Below are 9,648 nucleotides of genomic sequence, written 5' to 3'. Positions count from 1 at the left end.
AATCACTGGTTCTCAACGTGGTTTCCCGGGACCACCAGGGGTCCTTGAGGGGATTCCAGGGGCTCCCCATGAAGTTTATAATAATTACATTTCAGCATTACTTCATTTACAAGTTTGCAGAGAATGTAGAAGATTTATTATGCTGATCATATGACTGTTATCTCTTTACCTACCTACCTACCTACCTACCTTCCTTCCTACACGACATGGAATTCTTGGCAAAATCATATCCAACAAGAGGGACAAAGTCTCATCTGTGGCTCTAATGTGGATGTAATGAGGGTCCTTGAGATGAAAAAGGTTGAGAACTGCTGCAGTAAATGAAGGCTGGATTAAGAAGATCATTTAAACACCAGAATCACGAAACTCACATTGTCCAACCAACAACGTTTGGTTAGGGTGGAAATTCAAGAGAAGAAGACTGTGTGGTTTATACTAGCTCTTTGCAGAAAAGACATTTGTTTTGGTCGGCGCTCAAGAAACAGTAAAGAAGAATACCAAGTAAAGGCAAAGCTTGTCGATTGTGGCTATTCAGTTGCTGTTGGGTTGGACGTTCTCACACTGTTACTGTCAGCTGTTAATGCCTGCAGGAAAGAGTTTATAGTGCTAGAGTTTAGTCAGAAAGAAGAGGACAGCTGTGATCTGATCTGTCTACAGCGAGTCTTCAGACCCAAGCTAAATATATATGCTGTGTCATGTGTCTGTGTGTGTACCAGGCCACAGCCTTAACCTATTCATCTTAATAGGTTAATAGGTTAATCTTTATCTATCTATCTATCTATCTATCTATCTATCTATCTGTCTGTCTGTCTGTCTGTCTGTCTGTCTGTCTGTCTGTCTGTCTGTCTATATCTTTATCTGTCTGTCTGTCTATCTATCTATCTATCTATCTATCTATCTATCTGTCTGTCTGTCTGTCTCTATCTATCTATCTATCTGTCTGTCTGTCTGTCTGTCTGTCTGTCTGTCTGTCTGTCTGTCTGTCTGTCTGTCTATCTTTCTATCTGTCTATCTATCTATCTCTTTATCTATCTATCTATCTATCTACAGTATCTATCTATCTATCTGTCTGTCTGTCTGTCTGTCTGTCTGTCTGTCTGTCTGTCTGTCTGTCTGTCTGTCTATCTATCTTTCTATCTATCTATATCTTTATCTATCTATCTGTCTATCTATCTCTTTATCTATCTATCTATCTATCTATCTATCTATCTATCTATCTATCTACATTATCTATCTATCTACAGTATCTATCTATCTATCTATCTATCTATCTATCTATCTATCTATCTATCTATCTATCTATCTATCCATCTACCTACCTACCTACCTACCTACCTATATGTCTATAAGTGCCCAGTCTTAGTCTTATCTAACTTTCTGCCTGTGTGTGTGTGTGTGTGTGTGTGTGTGTGTGTGTGTGTGTGTGTGTGTGTGTGTGTGTGTGTGTGTGTGTGTGTGTGTGTGTGTGTGTGTGTGTGTGTGTGTGTGATCATTCAGACCCCTCTGCGATCACAGCTCTAAACTGTCACAGTGGATGAAAAATCTGTTACATCCGTTTAGGTTTTAAAAGTGCGTGTGGGGGGGAGTGTGTCAATTATATAGCCTGTGGGGTGAGGCAACACACAGCATACCAGCCAAAGCTGTGTGTGTGTGTGTGTGTGTGTGTGTGTGTGTGTGTGTGTGTGTGTGTGTGTGTGTGTGTGTGTGTGTGTGTGTGTGTGTGTGTGTGGTAACACGCAGCATACCAGCCAAAGCTGAGTGGGTGGGGGAGGGGGGGGGGGGTCCGGGCTAAATTGGTCCCAAGCGCACAAGTTGAGGAGTTATCTTCGTAACTTGAGGAGAGTTGGAGAATTAGAGGTGGATGATTAACAGCTTTTCTCAGTGATGCGACTGTTAGAAGACAAAATAGTGGCCCAGGCTTCAGTGTGGCACATGGAGGATAGCTCTGTTATACCAGAGATAGACTCATAAAACATAAGTGTGGAATCCAAAACTGTCTGTTCCAACCAGAGACAAACTGGACTCAACAACCAAACCTGCTGCCAGATAATTTTTTTCAACAGCCATACCAGCAACAACAGTCTGGAGCGTGTAGTTTGTTGTTATATGACTTCTGGGTAATTAAGTCCTTGATCTTTTTGTTTGTTTGTTTGTTTTTGCTACTCTTACACTCTCTTATTTCATCATAGAATCCATATGGTAGATGCCCTGCTGCAATTCTTTATAGTGATGTTTGGTGGCTATGCTGCTGGCTATAATGCCTTTATAGCAGCGTCTGTGTGTATGGATTGTTGTGTGCTTTTAACTTGCTTGGACACTGGAAGCAAGACCAATTCCCATAGTGTTACCTTATTGTTTGATAGAGACTTTTGTGCACCCCTATGAATCAATGGGGAGACCCCAGACTTATGTAATGATTGCTTACCAGTGGATTTCCACACATACCGTCCTGCTGCTGCTGCTGCTGCTGCTGCTGCTGCCATGCTAAATGTGTCCACAGCAGAGAGCCGCGGGGGGCTGGAGGTGTTGAATGCAGGCTGGGATTACGCAGTGGGTGGTTTGTTTAAATTTAACAAGGTGGATTGTAGGTATTAGTGTTGGTTTTCCTCATAGTTCTCCAGGCGGGACAGATTTCAGAATTTGTACTCAGAATTTGGTCCCATTTTACTCTTCTACAACAGGGCAATGCTATCACTTTTCACATTGGAGGAAATGTTTGGACAGTTCAAATGTTATTTTCTAAGGCAGTGATGTGAGTCAGTCAACCTGCTGATTGAGACACATGAGCTTTGTCATGCAATATGCATAATCAGTGCTATTATAAGAGGAAGTGAAACTGTGTTGATGCCCTTGTGGTGAAATTGGGTTGTTGCAGCAGTAAAAGGGAAACAGGGAGATAGACTAATGCGGAAAACATGCTACAATATCAGCCTCGACTTGGAGCCTTGCCAACGGCAGCTAGACCTATAGGTTACACGAACGTCAGCTTGACGAGAGGGTCGCAGGGAGTAAAATGAGTAAATTGTGTGATTGCACTAGGATTTCAATGACTAGAAGTTAGCCCAAGGACTGGAGCGAATGCAATGCATTATTATAGCTTTGACTCTGTCCTGTTATCTCCCCATCAACATATATCTGCACTGTTTGCGTCAGCTGCGTCGAGTCACATTTTCAGGGAGATGCACGCCAGCTGGGCTTTGACGGCGTGGCATGTTTTCCGTTTAATGGAATGAAAACAGGAAGGAACTAATACAACAATAAAGCAAAGCAATAAAATTTAAGCAATTGTTGGGTTATGTAGGCTCAGGCTGTCAATCCGAACACGTCGACGATATGGATTACTGATGACATCACTTACATGTATGGATATCGTTAGTTGCACCGGTCCTACTTATAGCCTCTGCAGGGAGGGAGTTATGACATCACTGATGATGTCATAGACATTGTGACATCATCAGTGATGTGTACTTCCATGTTGTTCCCAGAGGAGGGCGCAACACACTTCTCTCTGAATCTGAAGTGGTAGAGAGCGCTACGTGTGGTCTTCACGGTCTCCTGAAGAGATCTCCTGCTGACATCTTGAAAACCTGTGGCTCGAAAACTCTTGAATCCCAACTCTGATCGTGAGGGAGACATGTCGATGTCCTTGATTTGCAGCCGTTTGACGGCTGGCCTGAGAAGCTCTGGGGCCAGAAGCACGCTGAAGGTTCTGGGTGGCTCCTCAGGCCTGTTGGGGGCCCATGTGACCCAGCAGCAGCAGAGGAATCTCTCCCTGCACGAGTACATGAGCATCGGTCTGCTGAAGGAGGCGGGCATCTCGGTGCCGGCCGGCATGGTGGCCAGCTCCTGCGATGAGGCGTACGCCATCGCCAAGCAGATCGCTTCTCAGGATCTGGTGGTGAAGGCTCAGGTTCTGGCCGGAGGCAGAGGGAAGGGCTCGTTCGAAGGCGGACTGAAAGGAGGCGTAAAGATTGTTTACTCGCCAGAGGAAGCGCGTGACATTTCGTCCCAGATGATTGGTCGGAAGCTTTACACTAAGCAGACCGGGGTGGCGGGTCGTATCTGCAACCAGGTGTTCATCTGCGAGCGCAGGTATCCACGTAGAGAGTACTACTTTGCCATAACCATGGAGACGTCCTACCAGGGCCCCGTGCTGATCGGCAGCTCCCAGGGGGGCGTGAACATCGAGGACATAGCGGCGGAGAATCCGGACGCCATTGTCAAGGAACCCATCGACATCGTGGAGGGGATCAAGATGGAGCAGGCTCTCAAGGTGGCACAGAGCATGGGCTTCCCCCCTGCGCTGCTGCAGGAGGTGGCCGAGAACATGGTCAAACTTTACAAAGTCTTCATCAAGTACGACGCCTCCATGCTGGAGATCAACCCCATGGTGGAGGACTCCTCTGGCATGGTGATGTGCATGGATGCCAAGATCAACTTTGACTCCAACGCAGCGTACCGGCAGCAGGAGTTGTTCCATATGCAGGACTGGACCCAGGAGGATCCCCGAGACCGGCAGGCCGCCGAGGCCGGCCTCAACTACATCGGCCTGGACGGGAGCATCGGCTGCCTGGTGAATGGCGCCGGGCTGGCCATGGCCACCATGGACATCATCAAGCTGCACGGCGGCACGCCCGCCAACTTCCTGGATGTAGGAGGCGGAGCCACGGCTCAGCAGGTGACCGAGGCCTTCAAGCTCATCACCTCTGACAGGAACGTGCAGGCCATCCTGGTCAACATCTTTGGAGGCATCATGAGGTGTGATGTCATTGCCCAGGGCATCATCATGGCTGTTACAGACCTGGACTTGAAGATCCCCATCGTAGTGCGGTTACAAGGGACGAGTGTGGACGAGGCCAAAGCTCTGATCGCCACCAGTCCGCTCAAGATCCTGGCCTGTGATGACCTGGACCAGGCCGCCACAATGGTTGTAAAGCTTTCTGAAATCGTCTCTCTGGCTAAGGAAGCTCAAGTGGACATCACACTCAACCTTTGACCACAATAGCACCCCCCCGCCCCCCCCGCTCCCCCAAAGAGTTGTTAGTTGCCTCGCTTACGTCTCTATCCACTTCAGCCTGCTGCCAAACTCCTGCTGCTGTCATTACGCACCCCGTCCCAGGTCTTCACACATCCATCAGATCCATCAGCTTCATCAGTCTCAGGAAAGTCATCAGCCACCACCACCACCAGTGACTAGACTCCATGGGGGGATTTATCCCATATTCTATCTATCTATTTATCTATCTATCTACAGTATCTATCTATCTATCTATCTATCTATCTATCTATCTATCTATTATATTACTCTAATCAAGTCTGTTCTTGTAATAAAGATTTGTAAACTTAATTTGCACAGATTGAAAAGATTTTAGTGAGGCATGGTCGTATCATTCCTTTAATCATTTTAACTACGGACCTGGTCTGCTTTCTGGAAATTCTGCCTTTTGCCACTTTATGGCTATTTTATATTTGAATGATGTTACACATGGACAAGTTGCAGTCTGTCTGTCTGTCTGTGCGTGCGTGCGTGCCTGCGTGCGTGCGTGCGTGCGTGCGTGCGTGTGTGTGTGTGTGTGTGTGTGTGTGTGTGTGTGTGTGTGTGTATATCGAGTATTGTTGAATCATTGTTATCCGTGGCAACGTATCGTGATAGTATTATATCATGAGTTACTCTGCGATTCCCACACCTACTTTGGATCATGGTAAATAAGCTGAATGACTTATTTACTATACTTATTTACTATACACTATAGTGTTATGCCTCTGCCGAGCAGGTGGGATGACGACTGGTGATATACACACATAAAGCCCGGAACCGTGTGCTGGAGGTCACCATGGTCCACTGCATTACTAGAACATCTGTGCAATGCATGTTATGCTGTAGTACAGTACTATACAGTGTGTTGCATGGGTTTGGTTAGAAGCAGGGAAGTAGTGGAATGTGAACCCACATTCAGTGAGCTCTTGTTTTATTTGTGGAGTAGAATTTACCACCTATCTAGACTATGAAACTTGAAGATGTAAACTGAAAGTAGGCTATACATCATAGGTACAGTATGTGTTATACGTGTGTTGTATGTGTTATGTGTTCTATAGATCATATAGGTATGTGTTATATGATGATGGAGTCTTTGAAAGAAAGAAATAGCTAATGCTTTGTAAGGGAAGTAATCATTAGTAGTGCTTTTTTGAAAATATAATTCATTTTTGTTTATGTTGATGGTTGTTTGCATTAAGATGATCAATGATTGGAGATTGTTTACCCTTCTGTTTATTTAGTGCTACAACACTGGTCATAAGTACTCTATACATGATAAGAGTAGTTATATGAATAAGCATGAATAAGAATGTGTCATTTTCAACACATGGGTTATTATTAATACAAATAAGACAATATCGGTGTTTTGCCAAACTGCTCACAGAAAATGTCCCTGTATGGTAAATGTCCTTTTTTATGTATGGTAAAACTAATATAACAATTTTTTGTCAAGTTAACATCAGCAGTGTAAGGTACATTCATATAACCAAAGAAACAATAATGAATAAACATTCAACATTCACAACAAATAACATACAGTAGCTAATGGATCACATGAAAACAGCACAGATATGCCCTGTAATGTGTGTATGTATGTGAAGGTAATAATAGCTAAGTTCTGCGGTGTAACTTTTGGCAGGTTATGCGTAGATTGTGTAATAGTGCAGCTAACCTCACCTCCACAAACAGAAACCCACAGCCTGGTGTGGGTGACAGTCAGTGGATCTGTTCCTACGTGTTCCCAAATTATGGATGAAGATCCAAAAGAGGCCTGCAGCTTTAGAGCTACACTGTAGAACACCAGTATGTTTTAGTGGATCTGGGTCAGTGAGGAACTACTCACTTTGGACATAAGAGTCGGGTTAGCCTTCAGTTTGCTGATATTTGGACTAATATTGTCCATCCATCCATTATCCGGAGATGGGTCACGTAGCTGTTCCAGCAGAGGACTCACTGACCACATTAGGCCAGTGTTGAGATAATATCTCTCCACATAGAGTCTGCCCTTGGTCTGCACCGTGGTCTCCTCTCATCTCTCCACCTAGCCCTCAGTCTGCACCGGGGTCTCCTCTCAGCTCCCTATATTGTCATTGAGACACATACACATATTATACTATATATACAGTATATATACATATATATATATATATATATATATATATACATACATACATACATACATACATACATGCATATATCTCTGAGTCTGAGTCTCTGGGTGCTCAGTAGATGGAGGGAGTGAGCCTTCTCTCAGGTCAGAGCAGAGTCACTGGGTGGTAGGCAGCAGTTTAATTTAGCCTGGAAACCTGAAGCTGCTGCTGTAAGCCGTGACCGGGACAGAGCCACTGAGGGAACTGATGGCTGCCATGTGGCTTTGGCAAAGGGACAGAGCCACTGAGGGGACTGATGGCTGCCATGTGGCTTTGACAAAGGGACAGAGCCACTGAGAGGACTGATGGCTGCCATGTGGCTTTGACAAAGGGACAGAGCCACTGAGGGGACTGATGGCTGCCATGTGGCTTTGACAAAGGGACAGAGCCACTGAGGGGACTGATGGCTGCCATGTGGCTTTGACAAAGGGACAGAGCCACTGAGGGGACTGATGGCTGCCATGTTGCTTTGGCAAAGGGACAGAGCCACTGAGAGGACTGATGGCTGCCATGTGGCTTTGACAAAGGGACAGAGCCACTGAGGGGACTGATGGCTGCCATGTGGCTTTGACAAAGGGACAGAGCCACTGAGGGGACTGATGGCTGCCATGTGGCTTTGACAAAGGGACAGAGCCACTGAGAGGACTGATGGCTGCCATGTGGCTTTGACAAAGGGACAGAGCCACTGAGGGGACTGATGGCTGCCATGTTGCTTTGGCAAAGGGACAGAGCCACAGAGGGGACTGATGGCTGCCATGTTGCTTTGGCAAAGGGACAGAGCCACAGAGGGGACTGATGGCTGCCATGTTGCTTTGGCAAAGGGACAGAGCCACAGAGGGGACTGATGGCTGCCATGTGGCTTTGACAAAGGGACAGAGCCATGGAGGGGACTGATGGCTGCCATGTGGCTTTGGCAAAGGGACAGAGCCACTGAGGGGAGTCAGGGACTGATGATACCTAAATGTAATTACTGCAAGGCTTGCTTCCGAAACTTCACTTCCTGTCCAGGGTCATTAAGGATTGCCAGGCCAGGCAGCAGGGTTGTTGTTAGCCTTGCAGCGCCAGCCCTAGATGATGTGATTTCTGTAATAAAACCATATTTCAACTTTTGCAAATAATCTTAATTGAGTTGAATATAAATAGTCTACGGCAGTTCCCCCTTCGAAAGATTTACAATACAGGAAATTCACATTACTATTGATGAGAACACTGTCTGAGTGTCTTATGTCTCATGGCTGTCTGAAAAGCTTTCACGTCCAGTTTATGATGATGTAATGTTCTACTGGAGCTGAAGGATGACATGGTCGTTTATAGGCTGATTATGTGTCACTGTCCACTGCTTGGACTGGTGAGAAGGAGGTGACAGGGTTCAGTTTCTGTCACACATGTAACATGTGTGACAAAATAGTCGGAGCCAATGGCAGAGCTTCGACCTGCAGCCTGCTTCCATTGAGTCAGACTAACATGCGTCAGACACAACAGCGTTTCAGTTGAAGATGTGCCCCCAAACACTTTTGCTCTAATACGCAGAGGAATGTTTCTGTTTCCATCTATTATGATTGTCAGAAGAAGACAGAAAATTAGTATGTTGCTTATTTCTTCCCGTCTGGCTTTAAAGTGTGTAGTAATACTAAATATTTAGGCCAAATAACCAATGATCTATCTGGGATGATAGGGACATTTACAGTGTCTAAAGTTGTAGTACGCACAAGCAAACCAATTTACTGTGTTCAGTGACTGTGAAGACCCCTGTCTTTAAAGCTTTTTACCCAATCCACATGTTTGTTACTGTACCCACCTGCTCTGCTGTAACACGAAATCTGTTTGTTACTGTACCCACCTGCTCTGCTGTAACACTAAATCTGTTTGTTACTGTACCCACCTGCTCTGCTGTAACACTAAATCTGTTTGTTACTGTATCCACCTGCTCTGCTGTAACACTAAATCTGTTTGTTACTGTATCCACCTGCTCTGCTGTAACACGAAATCTGTTTGTTACTGTACCCACCTGCTCTGCTGTAACACGAAATCTGTTTGTTACTGTACCCACCTGCTCTGCTGTAACACGAAATCTGTTTGTTACTGTATCCACCTGCTCTGCTGTAACACGAAATCTGTTTGTTACTGTACCCACCTGCTCTGTTGTAACACAAAATCTGTTTGTTACTGTACCCACCTGCTCTGCTGTAACACGAAATCTGTTTGTTACTGTACCCACCTGCTCTGCTGTAACACGAAATCTGTTTGTTACTGTCAGGGCCGATTTTACACTTCATGGGCCCCTGGGCTATTCATCTCTGCAGGGCCCCCTGAGTGTTTTTTTTTTTAACCTTTTTTAGCCGTATTTAAAGGAATATCTCATTTTAAATCAACATTAGGATTATACTGTTGTGATGTCATTATTCAGTATCTTCTCCTTTTCTCACTAACTTTCATGTCACCACCTGCTCTCCTGTCAGC

The 9,648-nt window shown here is 45.4% G+C and overlaps 1 pseudogene across 1 annotated transcript; it reads left to right on the top strand.

The window, feature by feature from the left end:
* Positions 1-3,634: 3,634 nt before the first annotated feature.
* Positions 3,635-4,996, top strand: LOC310790118 (succinate--CoA ligase [ADP-forming] subunit beta, mitochondrial pseudogene; annotated as a pseudogene). The gene has a single exon. The product of its transcript is annotated as a succinate--CoA ligase [ADP-forming] subunit beta, mitochondrial pseudogene (transcript).
* Positions 4,997-9,648: the final 4,652 nt, after the last annotated feature.

This window comes from Poromitra crassiceps, assembly GCF_964638095.1.
Source record: "Poromitra crassiceps genome assembly, chromosome: 15".
NCBI classification, from domain to species: domain Eukaryota; kingdom Metazoa; phylum Chordata; class Actinopteri; order Beryciformes; family Melamphaidae; genus Poromitra; species Poromitra crassiceps.
This window is presented reverse-complemented; position numbering and strand designations above follow the sequence as displayed.